Here is a 15,986-nt window from a genome sequence, read left to right as displayed (position 1 = left end):
ATGCATATGTCACACACCCCAGTATTCATATATGCATATACCAAATCACACAGTCCCTGCTTTCTCACATGTTCCTAGATATGGGTCATTGTACCCATTCTGTCCTCTATGTTTCATTGTATGTTACATTATTGATCTAGTCGCCCTCTGAGCTATCTCATAGCTAACATGCATATTTACTGCACCCTTAGGGTGCTCACCCTATGAGGGTAGTTATTGTTTTCTTTGCTTAGCAATATTTTGATATCTACTCCCCTTTATGCATATTTATGACCAATCATGCCCCTTGCACCAGGTCATCCTCATACCAAGTGTACTTACTGACCTCCAGGTGGAACCAATTGGGTTAGGGCATTTATTTCCCTTCCATGATCTGACATATAACATGTGTAACGGCATATATAGGATATTACTTTAACCACCCTTGTCCATCGAACCGGGGATGATGCTTGATACCTAACACACCTTTGGATAAATGCATGTATGGTCTGCCCACACTGTGCACTAACATATTTGGTTTAGTATTATTATTATTATTATTCACTTACACATAATATATGTTGCCCTCGTTTCGGTCTACCCACTGCAGCTTCGACTGCACTTCTCATTATTGCCTGCGTGGGCTGCATATGAACCTTTGGTCTACATAACCTTTTTAGCAAAACCAGGATGTTGTTGCATGTATTGTTTTACCATGTCTGTCAAAGCAAACGCTCATCATGGAAACTAGAGACATCCAGGGACATTTGCCAAACTGACCCGATTGGACGGGAAAATTTCCATCAAAACTCTGATTGGATATCGCCGTTAAGTGGGAGGGTTCTTTCCATGATGACGCCGGCTATCTAAATCATCAGTAGCGGTATGCGTGTACCTGCTTCAGAAGACGTAATAGAACGAAACGTGCGTAAAGCGGATACACGCACGCCCGCACTCACTTCCCGGATCAACCAGCTGATCATTTGGTGGAACGCACGCCGTTCCTAGGCTGGCGCTGACTTTCGTTACCGGCTCTAGTGCTGTGCAGGGAAGCTTGCTATCACAAGATAGCTGCCTACTTGTATTTATTTTGTTTTGTTTTTAGTTAATTTTATCGGAACTTGGTCCCAGCTTTTATTCCTTATTTTTATGTTTAATAAATTTTTTGTATACACTGCCTAGTGGAAGCTAGCTTACGGCTGCACCACAAATAAAAATTAACCCCTGATACTTTGAACCTACTACTCTATGAGAGTCCTTTTTTCCCCTGGAGGAATTTGGATACCCAGGAAGCCTGGTACCATCTGGACTAGAGGATCTACAAGGAGAACACGGACAGGCGAGGAGCTGAGCCGTTTGGATACTATCCACGTATATGCACTTTACCCCTGCAGGGGTGAGTGCCTCTGGTGAGTGGGGACCCAGGAGGGGGAGCACCGGACCCACTGCGTAAAGCTGCACAACTGCATACTGTGACTACTCACTCTGTCTGGAAAACACATGGTCACAAACAATTTTTGATTTTTGTATGGACCACTGTCCCTTTATTTATTCACCGGACTATTTATTAAGCATTTGCTCTTTTTATTTTTGATATTGATATTTTTATTTTATTTTTTCGGATACATTTAGACCTATAGCACTATTGCTGATAGGCAGATACTACTTAGTATCATTCAATATTGTTTATACACTCAAAGTTTGGTTATATATTTTTTATTTGCACGTGCCTATGTAATGTATATTTAATGTGTCTGTAACCACACAGCAACACTCGTGACTGGGAGTCACACTCACTTCACCACTGGCATACTACTTCATTTTATTTACTGCTTCTCACATGAGCAGCACACTGAGGCACTATATCTTCACAGACCCAATAGCCTAAGTCTCACAGGGGTCAGATTATAGTGAGTCACGTACCATTATCCCGGTACTCTTAGCCTCCACTAAAGACAGCGCCATCACCCCCATATCTCTACTAATCTGGAGTTGGAAGCACCCTGCGGCGAGGGCCTATTCATGTTTTTCGGCTTCGTACAAGACCACATCTCGGATAGCTTTGGCCTTCTCCAACCCCGCGCTGTTAGCGGATGTGTTGGAGGCGGACTATCTTCCTAGTGGTCTGTTGGACCATAGCCCTTTGGCGGTGGTGCTCCGCTCACCAGCATCCCGATGTGCGGCGCTCTGGAGGTTGGGTGCCCAGTGGGTCTCCCATCCGGATATCTCTGAAACTCTGCCCCCCCTGCTAGCTGAATTCTGGGAACAGAATGCGGGTTCCTCCTCCCCTGACATTATCTGGGATACCTTTAAGGCATACACTAGGGGACAGTACATCTCTTCCATCGCTAGCGTTAAAAAACAGCACTCGGGGGGGCGCATGCGCGGCGCGACGCTGATGGGACGTGCTTAGACACAGCTCCGCCACACCCGGTCACATAAAGGCCGTTTCCCCAGGGCTATAACGCTCGTTTTTCTGAAAAAAACACCAGCACCCCTGCGGGAACACGGGGTGCATGCCTGGCACCAAAAAGAAAAAAAATCGGAGCCAGCAACACACGCTGACAAACTTCCTCCTGGCTATGGAACAGAGAACAGGGAAGATGTCCCAAAATGGCGCCTGCAACAGCATGTGGGGAGAAGATGAACTCGTCTCACACCCTCCTAAAAGTCTGGAGAACCGTGAGTACAACTCCCCCCTCTCTAAGGATGACTTAGATGAGAGTCTCTCACAAATTTTTAACAAGTTGGTGGAAAAAATTGAGAAGGAGGTACACAAATCCACCACTGCACTCTCCCAGGAGATTGCTAGTATTGGGGGCCGCACAGATCTCTTAGAAACAAAGCATGATGAACTTTCCCTGGCACACAATGACCTGAGAAAGGATTATGAGAATTTGGCTGATAACTTTGCATTCATGCAGGCCCAGGTCGAAGATTTGGACAATCGTAATCGCCGCCAAAACATAAGAATACGTGGTATCCCAGAATCTACTACAGAATTATTACCAGCAGTATCCCAGATATTTCATGGTCTCCTACCAGATAAGCAATTATCAGCTTTTGCCTGTGACAGGATACACAGGGCCCTCCGTCCCAAACCTTCCCCTGAAAATCCCCCCAGAGATGTTATTATGTGCATGAAGGATTTTCTTGTGAAAGAGGACATCATGCGTGCTTCCAGAAATACCCCTAACATCTCCTTTGAGGGGAAACGCATACAAATCTACCCTGACATCTCCCCAGCTACATTAGACAGAAGACGCAGGATGAAAGAGGTCACCTCAGTCCTGCAATCTGCCAGGATAAAATATCGCTGGGGATTCCCCTTCAAACTAACTATCCCCCACAACAGATCCACATACATAGTTTATAATGTGATAGAGGGAAAAGAACTCCTGATTAAGTTGGGTCTTTTGCCTACTGAACCTCATCCTCGGCTCCCTGCTACCCCAAGGCCCTCACCTATCTGGTCTACCCCTTCCAACAGGCGCAGCCAGAGAGACCAAAGAAGATTATTCAACCCCCTCCAGAACCAGCCCATGTGAATTCTTAATGGGCACTTCAAGTTATTGCACTATCTGCACTGAATGACTTTGTATTCCAGTCGTTTACTCCTTTAATTTAATCTTGCCCTGCACTCTGTGATTCAAGGTGATCTGATGTCATAGCTCCATGCTGCTTTTACAAGAGAGAGAGACCTCCTGGACTTCCTAATATCAATCCCCTGTAACTATGTTGGACTGCCACATACTTCATTTGAGTCTCCCCACCTCTGCTGGAATGACTCTGATACAGCTCATTGAATCACACTACCAGCCCATGTGAATTCTTAATGGACACTTCAAGTTGCTGTACTATTTGCACTGAATGACTTTTTCATACCAGATGTCTACTCCTTCAATTTAATCTTGCCCTGTGCTCTGTGGCTCAGGGTGATCTGATGTTATTGCTCTATGCAGCTTTTGCAGGAGAGAGATAGACTTCTTGGACTTCCTAATACCAGTCCCCTGTTACTATTTTGGACTGCCACACACTTCATATGAGTCTCTCCCCCCCCGCTGGAATGTCTCTGATACAGCCCACTGAATCACACCCCTCCTTTGCTCTCACCCAAACAATATAATAATACTGTCAATTTTGCAGGCCCTGTTCTCTAACTTTAAAATGTTATATGTTGCTGCACTGCAGTTTTAAGTTGCCATGCACTAATTTGCTGATTCTTTTCAGTTTAACCTGTCTTCTCTGACCGGGTGCGTCCGCCGCTGCTGGATTGACCCCACTCCTGCCTCGGTCCTCGTCTAGATCACCACCCGTTATGGTCTGGCTAGGCCTGACGCGGGAAAAGGACTACTTTTTTTTGTCCTTCATGTTTTTTTTCTCTTTTATTTTTTTCTCATTAATATTGTTTACAACCAGGTTAGACGGGTTTCCACCTGTCCTAAGATTCCTGGATAACACCAAGCGTGTTATCTCCTATGGTTCTCTATTTAAAAAGTTAAATATGTTTCTAACAAGCATAGAGTATAAGTATTCTTGTTCTTCTTCACTTATAGGTATACGCAACCAACATGATTTATATATTTGTGCTTTTTACAAACTAGTATGTGTAGCAGATGTACTGACTCCATGCAGACATGTCTCATGTTCACTACGTTTCCTACATAGTAGCGGTAAGATGGGCTCGGATGGAGCCTACAGACTCAGTTTGAAATACCTCTATCTCGTCAGCTTTTGAGTTTATTCGTTGTTCTGCTGATAGACTGCTATAACTCTAGTCATGGGTCTTAGAATTTTATCACACAATACAAATGGGTTTAATTCCCCCAAAAACGTAAAAAGGCTTTTCAACAATACAAAAAACTAGGAGCTGACATTATTCTTCTCCAGGAGACCCACTTCGCATCCTCTAATCACCCCAAATATTTCCATAAATCTTACAATCAAGCATACTTTACCACTTATGATAACAAAACAAAGGGTGTCGCCATTTTTATACGTAACTCAATTATCTTTGATGTTCATCATGTATTCAGAGATCCTGAAAGCAGATTTATCATTCTCAAGGGAATCATTAACAATAGGGAAATTACCATAGCATCTGTCTACGCCCCAAATGATACCCACACTTCCTTTTTTCTCAAATTCTTTGAGACACTGGATAGATACCACTCACCCCACATATTGATTGGCGGGGACTTTAACCTGGCCGCCCACCCAATCCTTGATAGAAGTATTGTATCTCCCCATACTAAATCATTTTCTAAAACTATAAACCGTCTGATTAATAAAACACAACTACTTGACACCTGGAGAGCTCACAACACAGGTATCAAAGCCTATACTCACTACTCACACCCACACGACTGTTACGCCAGGCTTGACTATGTGTTTTCTACTCCTATTCTCCTAGCCAATTCTACTCAGGCTCAGATTCACCCCTGCCCATGGTCGGACCACAATATCTGCACTTTCACTACCTCATATATTGGCCTAGCCCCCTCTCCACACAACTGGCGCCTTAATGACTCCCTGCTAACAAACCCCACCTGCAAATCTACTATTTCCACACATATAGAAAACTATTTCACAGACAACATAAATGAAGAAACCCTGCCTACCTCGATATGGGTCGCTCACAAAGCAGTCCTGAGGGGCCATATCATCAGCTTAGCAGCATCCAAAAATAAAGAAAGACAGGCAGACATTAAACGCCTTACCAATGAACTCCACCATCTGTACATCAAACTACACCACGCAGTTGATCCTATCATCACCCAACAAATACAAGACAAACGCAAGTCCCTAGATCTACTCCTTTCCGCCAACGTTGAAAAGTCTCTTAGATTCTCCAAAGCTAAGTACATGCTTCACTGTAACTCCCACTCAGCGATGTTTGCAAGAAAACTCAAACAAGACTGTAACCCCACTCATACATACAAACTTAGAAATAGTAGTGGTAACTTAGTCTCCCACCCGCAGAAAGTAATAGAAATATTCACCTCCTTCTATCAGGATCTTATGTCAGATCCCAACACTCCCCCAGGTATAGCCGCTAAGTCCTGGCTCGATAGCCTTAACCTCCCTTCCCTGGATCAGGAGCGATTGGACTCTCTTAACTTCCCGTGTACAGTAGATGAAATTACACATATCATCAAATCACTCAAATCCTCCACAGCGCCTGGTCCTGACGGTTACACTTCCTTATATTATAAGAAATATGCCCCCCTTCTTGCCCCTCATTTAAAAAAACGATTTAACCACATTCTGGAATGTAATTCCTTCCCAAGGGAGATGCTATTGGTCGGAGAAGCTCCTTCTATGTGCAAAGTGTGTGTGCCACTCATCTTGATCTGGCTGCAGGACGGTTTGAGTGTGAAGTGTGGGTGAACCACCTTCCTGCCAGGGCTCTACTGGACTCCGGTAGCATGGTAACACTAGTACATGCCAGGGTACTTGGGAGACTTGGGCCAGTAACCAAGACACTACGGGTAGTGTGTATCCATGTGGACACCAAGGAGTACCCCTTGGTCCCGGTGACTGTTTCCTATGGCCATGCCTCAGTTACACAGGAGGTTGGGGTGGTAAAAAGTTTAATTCATGACATCATAGTGGGGCGGGACTGTCCACTATTTCTGGAACTATGGATCCAGGTACAGATGGGGCTGCCAGGAGAACTTGGGACACTGGACCTGGAAGGGACAGGCTCTGAGGGGTCCGAACCTGAAACCTCCCCAACATACTCCTCTGATATGGAGACACCTGTCACCAATAATGAAACTGCAGAGAATGCTAATATGGAGGATAATGCCCCTGTCCCAGGTCTAGAAACCGAGTTGATCTCTGAGGGGGGGAAGTCTTCCCATTGCAAGTTATGCTGGGGAGGATGATGAGGAGCTCTCCCAGGTTGAGGAGGGGTAAGGGGAAACATCCTCAAGGCCAGTACATCCAGACCTGGATATATCCAGGGGTGCGTTCGGCACCGCCCAATTACAAGACCCTACCTTGATCAATGCTCGAGAGCAGGTTTCTGTTATTGATGGAGTCTCACAAATGCCAGGCGCAGATCAGAGGTTTCCTCACTTTGCATTGAAGGGGACGTGGTGTATCGAGTGGCTGAGAGCCGAGGGGAAACTGTAGAGCAGTTGCTGGTTCCCCAACCGTATAGGCGGATGCTCCTTGATCTGGCCCACAACGATGCACTGGGAGGACACCTGGGGGCGGAGAAAACAGAGGCCAGGATAACCGACCGGTTTTACTGGCCAGGACTGAAAGCCGAGGTTAAAAGGTATTGTGCGTCTTGTCCCATTTGCTAGTTAACCGCCCCAGTGTCCCACTATAGAAATCCTCTGGTACCCTTGCCAATTATTGAGGTCCCGTTTGAGCGAATCGCTATGGATCTGGTGGGACCCCTGGTAAAGTCGGCCCGGGGGCACCAATACATATTGGTAATCCTAGATTATGCAACTAGGTATCCAGAAGCCATCCCTTTGAGGAAAGTCTCCTCTAAGGCCATTGCCAGGGAATTGTTTCAAATGTTCTCACGAACTGGGTTCCCCAAAGAGATACTGACGGATCAGGGTACCCCTTTTATGTCAAAGGTGATGGCGGACTTGTGCAAACTGTTCCAAATTAAGCAGTTGCGGACGTCCGTCTATCACCCGCAGACCGATGGCCTGGTTGAGAGGTTTAATAAAACCCTAAAGTCCATGTTGAAAAGAGTAGTCCAGAAAGATGGTAAGGATTGGGATATGCTACTCCATGCTCTGTTGTTTGCTATCCAGGAGGTTCCACAAGCATCCACGGGCTTCTCACCATTTGAATTAGTGTATGGACGAAGGCCCCGGGGGTTACTCGATCTGGCAAAAGAGACATGGGAAAGTGAGTCCTCACCGCATAAAACGGTGGTAGAGCATATCTCTCAAATGCGAGAGAGAGTGGCTAAGGTGATGCCGCTAGTGAGGGAGCACATGCAGAAGGCTCAGGATGCCCAAAAGAGAGTGTATAACAGGTCGGCTAAAATTAGACAGTTCCAAGTAGGAGACCGGGTGGCTGTTCTAATACCCACGGTAGAGAGTAAATTCTTTGCCAAGTGGCAAGGCCCGTTTGAGGTGGTAGAGAAAGTCGGTGAGGTGGACTACAAGGTACACCAGCCAGGGAAAAGAAAACCATACCAGATCTATCATGTTAATTTGTTGAAACCCTGGAGAGACAGAGAACAAGTGTCCGCGGTAGTAGGGGTACAGTCAGGGGACCATGCAGGGATTGACCTGGTGCAGGTTGCTGCTACCCTGACTGGGCCCCAAACCCAGCAAACAAAAGAATTTTTACAAAGAAATAAGGATATGTTTTCAGGGTTGCCCGGTCGCACCAATGTCATCGAGCATGACATTGTGACCGAGCCGAATGTAAAAATCTGATTAAGGCCTTACCGTATCCCAGAAGCTCATAGGGTGGCAGTGTCGGAAGAGGTTAAAAGAATGTTCGAGCTTGGAGTCATTGAAGAGTCGCAGAGCGAGTGGTCAAGTCCAATCGTGTTGGTACCCAAGCCCAACGGCACCCTCCGCTTCTGCAACAACTTCAGAAAACTTAATGAAGTCTTCAAATTTTGACGCATATCCCATGCCACGGGTAGATGAGCTGATTGAGAGGTTAGGTCCTGCCAGGTACATCACCACGCTGGACCTCACAAAAGGGTACTGGCAGATCCCCTTGACTAAGGAAGCCAGGGAGAAAACGGCCTTTTCTACCCCGGAAGGCCACTTCCAATATAAAAGGATGCCGTTCGGTCTACACTCAGCCCCCGTCACATTCCAAAGGGCCATGGACAAAACTCTGCGTCCACACCAATGGTACGCTTCGGTCTATCTAGATGACAGTCATCTTCAGCACTGATTGGGAGTCCCACCTTCCCCGGGTTCAGGCAATCGTAGACTCTTGAGAAGAGCAGGATTCACCATCAATCCAGAGAAGTGTGCCATTGGGATGGAGGAAGCAAAATACTAAGGGCCAGATTCACAAAGAGATACGATGGTGTATCTCCTGATACACCATCGTATCTCTGACTTACATTGGTCCTATCTATGTGCCTGATTCATAGAATCAGTTACACATAGATAGGGCTAGATCCGACAGTGTTACACTGTGTTACACTGTCGGATCTATTTTTAAATTTAAAAATGGCGCCGGGGGCGTTCCCGCTGATTTACAAGAAATAATATGTAAATCAGCGAGATACGCAAATTCACGAACGTACGCGGACCCGACGCAGTCTTCTTACGACGTTTCTGTAGCGGCGTACCCGTCGTATACTTACCCTTTCTTTTATCAGGCGCAGCCAATGTTAAGTATAGCCGGCGTTCCCGCGTCGAATTTGAATTTTTTAACGTCGTTTGCGTAAGTCGTTCTCGAATACGGACAGACGTCGTTTACGTAAGCGTCGCAACCACTGACGTCCTAGCGACGTCAGTGGGAGCAATGCACGCCGGGAAATTTCGCGGACGGCGCCTGCGCATTTAAATCAGCGCGGGAACGCGCCTGATTTAAATATGACACTTCCCTAGCCGCGGAATTTGAATTCCGCTGGGAGATTTAGGATCCGCCGTCGCAAGTTTGGAGGTAAGTGGTTTGTGAATTAGCCACTTGCCTCCTAAACTTGCGGGAGCTGGCTATTATAGGAGGTTTGTTCCCAACTTCGCCACTATTGCTGCACCACTGACTGACTTGACCAAAGGCAGAAAGTCAGTGATGATAAAGTGGAACGCAGAGGCTGAGACAGCTTTTCAAAAGCTTAAGACAGCTTTGTTCCAAGATCCGGTGCTTGTAGCTCCAGATTTAAAAAAAGATTTTGTAGTGCAGACAGATGCCTCCAGTGAAGGGTTGGGAGCGGTCCTGTCTCAGGAAATCAATGGAGAGGAGCACCCTGTGGTTTTTCTTAGCAGGAAGCTGACGTCAGCTGAGAGAAACTATGCAGTGGTGGAGCGGGAGTGTCTGGCAATCAAGTGGGCTTTAGACTCCCTACGATATTTCCTCCTGGGTAGGAAGTTTCGCTTGGTGTCAGACCACGCTCCCCTTACATGGATGAGACAAAACAAGCACACCAATGCCAGGGTAACAAGGTGGTTCCTTTCTCTCCAGGAGTTCAATTTCGTGGTAGAGCACAGACCTGGGAGACAACATCAGAATGCTGATGCCCTCTCCCGTGTCCATTGTATGGTGTCTACTGGTGCCTCCAACACCTCCGCGTTGAGGCAGAGGGGGGGATATGTACAGGACGCCAGGGTTGGGTCCTGGACGGGTGCTATACAGCACCACTATTTGGGCTATGGTCCCTTTAATAGCGGGAAGAGTGTTCAGGGGGTCACCCAAAGTGGGTGAAGGATTCCAGGTAAGAGTTAATCCAGAGAGGACTGGCTCGCAGTTCTCTCTATCTTGATAGAGTAATTTGGGGACTGGAATTCTGGAGGCTCTAAAGTGTTATTTGGGTGGGAAAGAGCCTCCACTCCTAAACACTGAGAGCCAGCACACAAGGTGTTAACCCACCTATTTAAACAGGAAGTGGTGTTGGAGGTAGTGAGGGAGTGTGGAGATTACACCTGTGAAGACAAGCTGGGAGTCTGATAGCTGCTGTTCAGAAAACAGTGAGGACTTTTTGGAATACAGGGGGCGAAGACCCGGCTACCAACGAACTGTATGTGTTTTGTTTTTGACTTACTTTTGGTGCTGAAGATAAGCAGACTTTATTTTGATGCTGAAGCTAAGCAGACTTTTTGTTTATAGTTTTCCTTGTGTGCTGAGAAAAGCCTTATTTTTTTGTTGACCTATGAATAAAAGCCTTTTTATGTTCAGGTCGAACGGTTTGTGCACTTAATCCCACCGAGCTATAGCCCCCGAACGTTACACCGTACTATTTTATATTAATATAAATTAATATTTTATAGTAATATTTAATATGCTACAGTGTACATCTTTATCAGAGTGGAATATTTTAATTAGCACAAGATCAATTAATAGAAAGAGGACATATTTGACCAGGCCTAGCAGATACTACATTTTTTGTGGTCCAAAAAATAAAAGCGGTCCGTTTGTAACGTATGACATTAATTTCTCTAACATCACTGTCAACAGCGGTGAAAAAGTGTACCTCGGACTATTTTTGGAGTTACAGTGACATAGTGACAAACCAATGCACTTCCTCTTCCTCATGGTTGTGTACGCAGTCGTCTGTCATTCCCTTATTAGGACACATTGGTGCTTTATCTTTGCAGGATTCACTTGGTTGTGAGTGCAGATGGCTCATGGTAGTAAAGAGGTGAAAGAAGATATGATGCAATGTCAGGTTTATCATAGACCCTGGGATGTCTATTCTACATCCTGCACCTTTCGCATGCATCTATTTATCACAGGAAACAATGTAACATGCTTTAATTCTCATGGCTCTAGTAAAATAAAGCTTAAAGGTCACTTTTTCACAAATTTACTTTTACATTTGGATCGATAGCAATAAAATAATATAAAGACAAGCGGTACTCCCGCACTGTCAGAAGATCCTACTAAGTGAAACTGTGGCAGCGTTTAAGCTAAAGGGGACACTGCTGCAGACACCTAGTGATCTATCCTAAATAGAAAAAATGTGATAAATGAAAAAAGGTGATGGTAACAGAGACAGGGGGGGGGGAGGGGAAAGGCAATAGATAATGTGACTATAATACACTCTATATGCATGAAAAAGTGTCTATATAGACTACCAAATATTTCAGATCTCTGCCTGGATCGATAAGTGAAACAAATATCTCAGAAAAAACATAAATTACAATAAAGTGAGTGCCACACTATACACAAACGAATAAATAATGCATAAATATATAGGGCCAGATTCACAAAGAGATACGACGGTGTATCTACAGATACACCATCGTATCTCTGACGTAAACTGGTCCTATCTATGCGCCTGATTCATAGAATCAGATACGCATAGATAGGGCTAGATCCGACAGTGTTACAATGTGTTACACTGTCGGATCTTTTTTTCAATTTAAAAATGGCGCCGGGGGCGTTCCCGCTGATTTACGATAAATAATATGTAAATCAGCGAGATACGCAAATTCACGAACGTACGCGGACCCGTCGCAGTGTTCTTACGTCGTTTCCGTAGCGGTTTTCCGTCGTATACTTACCCCTTCTTTTATCAGGCGCAGCCAATGTTAAGTATAGCCGACGTTCCCGCGTCGAATTTAAATTTTTTAACGTCGTTTGCGTAAGTCGTTCTCGAATACGGACAGACGTCGTTTACGTAAGCGTCGCAACCACTGACGTCCTAGCGACGTCAGTGGGAGCAATGCACGCCGGGAAATTTTGCGGACGGCGCCTGCACATTTAAATCGGCGCGGGAACGCGCCTGATTTAAATAGTACACTCCCCTAGCCGCGGAATTTGAATTCCGCTGGGGGATTTAGGATCCGCCGTCGCAAGTTTGGAGGTAAGTTGTTTGTGAATTAGCCACTTGCCTCCTAAACTTGCGGGAGCGGATCTTAATTCACGTAGAACGAGCGGATCTATAGATCCGCTGCGCCACGTGAATCTGGGCCATTGACTTAATATAATAAATAAATGTAAGAGTCAAGCAAAGTCAGCATAGAATACGTGCAAAAAAAATATATATTATATATAATAATATAATAAATAAATATATATAGGAAAGTCTCTGAGTGGTGGTCCCAAAAAACCAAGGGCCAAATCCTCCAAAATCCTGCCTAACTTAATTTTTCCCATTTAATTTGACTTAAAATTTCTACCTAAGTGCCCGATCCACAAAGCACTTACCTAGAAATTTCAGGCCGAGTAACTTAAATGTCTCTGGCGCAAGGCGGTCCTCTTCTGCAGGGGGCGATGACAATTTAAATAAGGCGCGCTCCCGCGCCGGCCGTACTGCGCATGCTCGTGACGTCATTTTCCCGACGGGCAGCGCGCGAAATTACGTTACGTCGGGCTTTGTGGATTGCGACGGGACAATAAAGTTGCGTCGGGTAAAAAAAAAGTTACGCGCCGGAAAAAAAAATTTAAATTTAAAAAAAATTGCGGCGATCGAAAAAAAGGTCTGTTTTTACAAGGTGTTACTAGTTTACACTTTGTAAAAGCAGAACTAATTTTACGTATGCAAATGTAAACTTACGAAGAAAACACAAAGCTGAAAAGCTTTGTGGATCTCCGTAAGTCCTCATTTGCATACGCAAAGCGGCATTTCGACACGAAATGCCCCCAGCGGCGGATGCGGTACTGCATCCTAAGATCCGACAGTGTAAGTCTCTTACAGATGTCGGATCTTCTGCCTATCTTTGGAAAACTGCTTCTGAGGATCAGTTCCAAAGATAGGCACAGGGATACGCAGGCTGAACAGCAGTTCCGCCTGCGTATCCCTTTTGAGGATTTGGCCCTAAGTGTTGAGAAATGCTTCAGTGTGCAAAGGACACCTCTTGTGACTTCTTAGCTGTTTTACCTCACAGCTGTAGCTTTAAGGACCTGATAATTCTCAAGGGATACACATCTGATAATATGATCAGCCAGGTGGTAGGAAACCCAAACCAGTGAGTATCTAATTTAGCTCTTACACCAGCTAGACTAAATGCCCAGCAGATATAGAGAGATTCTCTGAGTTTTGAATCCAGGAAACCAGCACACGTGTTGGGGGGTAAAAAACTCCAAAAGTGCACACACCTCTAGTGATGCCAAGCAGCTTACCTCAAAGCTGCTTTAATGACAGCTTATAGCACCTCATGTGACACAGCAGATACCTCGACGAGCTCATATGCGGTCAGGGGAATCACTCTCGGATGATACCATGTGGAAAGAAAAGTGATGTACAGTGATAAAAATAAGTATTTGAACACCCTGCTATTTTGCAAGTTCTCCCACTTGGAAATCATGGAGGGTTCTGAAATTGTTATCGTAGGTGCATGTCCACTGTGAGAGACATAATCAAAAAAAAAATCCAGAAATCACAATGTATGATTTTTTTAACTATTTATTTGTATGATACAGCTGCAAATAAGTATTTGAACACCTGAGAAAATCAATGTTAATATTTGGTACAGTAGCCTTTGTTTGCAATTACAGAGGTCAAACGTTTCTTGTAGTTTTTCACCAGGTTTGCACACACTGGAGGAGGGATTTTGGCCCACTCCTCCACACAGATCTTCTCTAGATCAGTCAGGTTTCTGGGCTGTCGCTGAGAAACACGGAGTTTGAGCTCCCTCCAAAGATTCTCTATTGGGTTTAGGTCTGGAGACTGGCTAGGCCACGCCAGAACCTTGATATGCTTCTTACAGAGCCACTCCTTGGTTATCCTGGCTGTGTGCTTTGGGTCATTGTCATGTTGGAAGACCCAGCCTCGACCCATCTTCAAAGCTCTAACTGAGGGAAGGAGGTTGTTGCCCAAAATCTCGCAATACATGGCCCCGGTCATCCTCTCCTTAATACAGTGCAGTCGCCCTGTCCCATGTGCAGAAAAACACCCCCAAAGCATGATGCTACCACCCCCATGCTTCACAGTAGGGATGGTGTTCTTGGGATGGTACTCATCATTCTTCTTCCTCCAAACACGGTTAGTGGAATTATGACCAAAAAGTTCTATTTTGGTCTCATCTGACCACATGACTTTCTCCCAGGACTCCTCTGGATCATCCAAATGGTCATTGGCAAACTTAAGACGGGCCTTGACATGTGCTGGTTTAAGCAGGGGAACCTTCCGTGCCATGCATGATTTCAAACCATGACGTCTTAGTGTATTACCAACAGTAACCTTGGAAACAGTGGTCCCAGCTCTTTTCAGGTCATTGACCAGCTCCTCCCGTGTAGTCCTGGGCTGATTTCTCACCTTTCTTAGGATCATTGAGACCCCACGAGGTGAGATTTTGCATGGAGCCCCAGTCCGAGGGAGATTGACAGTCATGTTTAGCTTCTTCCATTTTCTAATGATTGCTCCAACAGTGGACCTTTTTTCACCAAGCTGCTTGGCAATTGCCCCGTAGCCCTTTCCAGCCTTGTGGAGGTGTACAATTTTGTCTCTAGTGTCTTTGGACAGCTCTTTGGTCTTGGCCATGTTAGTAGTTGGGTTCTTACTGATTGTATGGGGTGGACAGGTGTCTTTATGCAGCTAATGACCTCAAACAGGTGCATCTAATTTAGGATAATAAATGGAGTGGAGGTGGACATTTTAAAGGCAGACTAACAGGTCTTTGAGGGTCAGAATTCTAGCTGATAGACAGGTGTTCAAATACTTATTTGCAGCTGTATCATACAAATAAATAGTTAAAAAATCATAAATTGTGATTTCTGGAATTTTTTTTTTTGATTATGTCTCTCACAGTGGATATGCACCTACGATGACAATTTCAGACCCCTCCATGATTTCCAAGTGGGAGAACTTGCAAAATAGCAGGGTGTTCAAATACTTATTTTCCTCACTGTATATAGTGTAACTCTGTTACCCCAAAGTAGACTCAGATGGTAAACACACTACTGCACTCACATGGAACAATGAATAGCGGGCTTGTCCCCACAAGCGCCGAGCTCGCAAAAATCCTTATGTTCCTCTTAGATTTCTCCTACTCCCAGTGTGCAGCAAAGCGTACTCGAAGGGTGGCAGTATGGTCAAGGAAAAAAGGAAAGTAAGCGTGCAGGGCATGTAGCTGGGCGTGTAGTTGGGTGTGTTCACAAGTCTAATTGCCAGAGCCGCTATGAAGCTGACAGCGCTCAGAGCCAATCACAGGCACTATGACATTTCCCCGATCTTTGCATCTGCAGTCCGCAGATGCAGAGATCTGAATATGTCACAGTGCCTGTGATTGGCTCTGCGCGCTGTCAGCTTCATATCGGCTCTGGCAAATAAACTTGTGAACACGTCCAGCTACACGCCCTGCTACACGACCCGCTACACATCCTAACAATGAGAGAGGCGCTCTGGATTTGTCATGCTGAAGATGTATCCAAAAAACAAACAAATAACACGC

Source organism: Rana temporaria, chromosome 8, assembly GCF_905171775.1.
Source record: "Rana temporaria chromosome 8, aRanTem1.1, whole genome shotgun sequence".
Lineage (NCBI taxonomy): Eukaryota > Metazoa > Chordata > Amphibia > Anura > Ranidae > Rana > Rana temporaria.
This window is presented reverse-complemented; position numbering follows the sequence as displayed.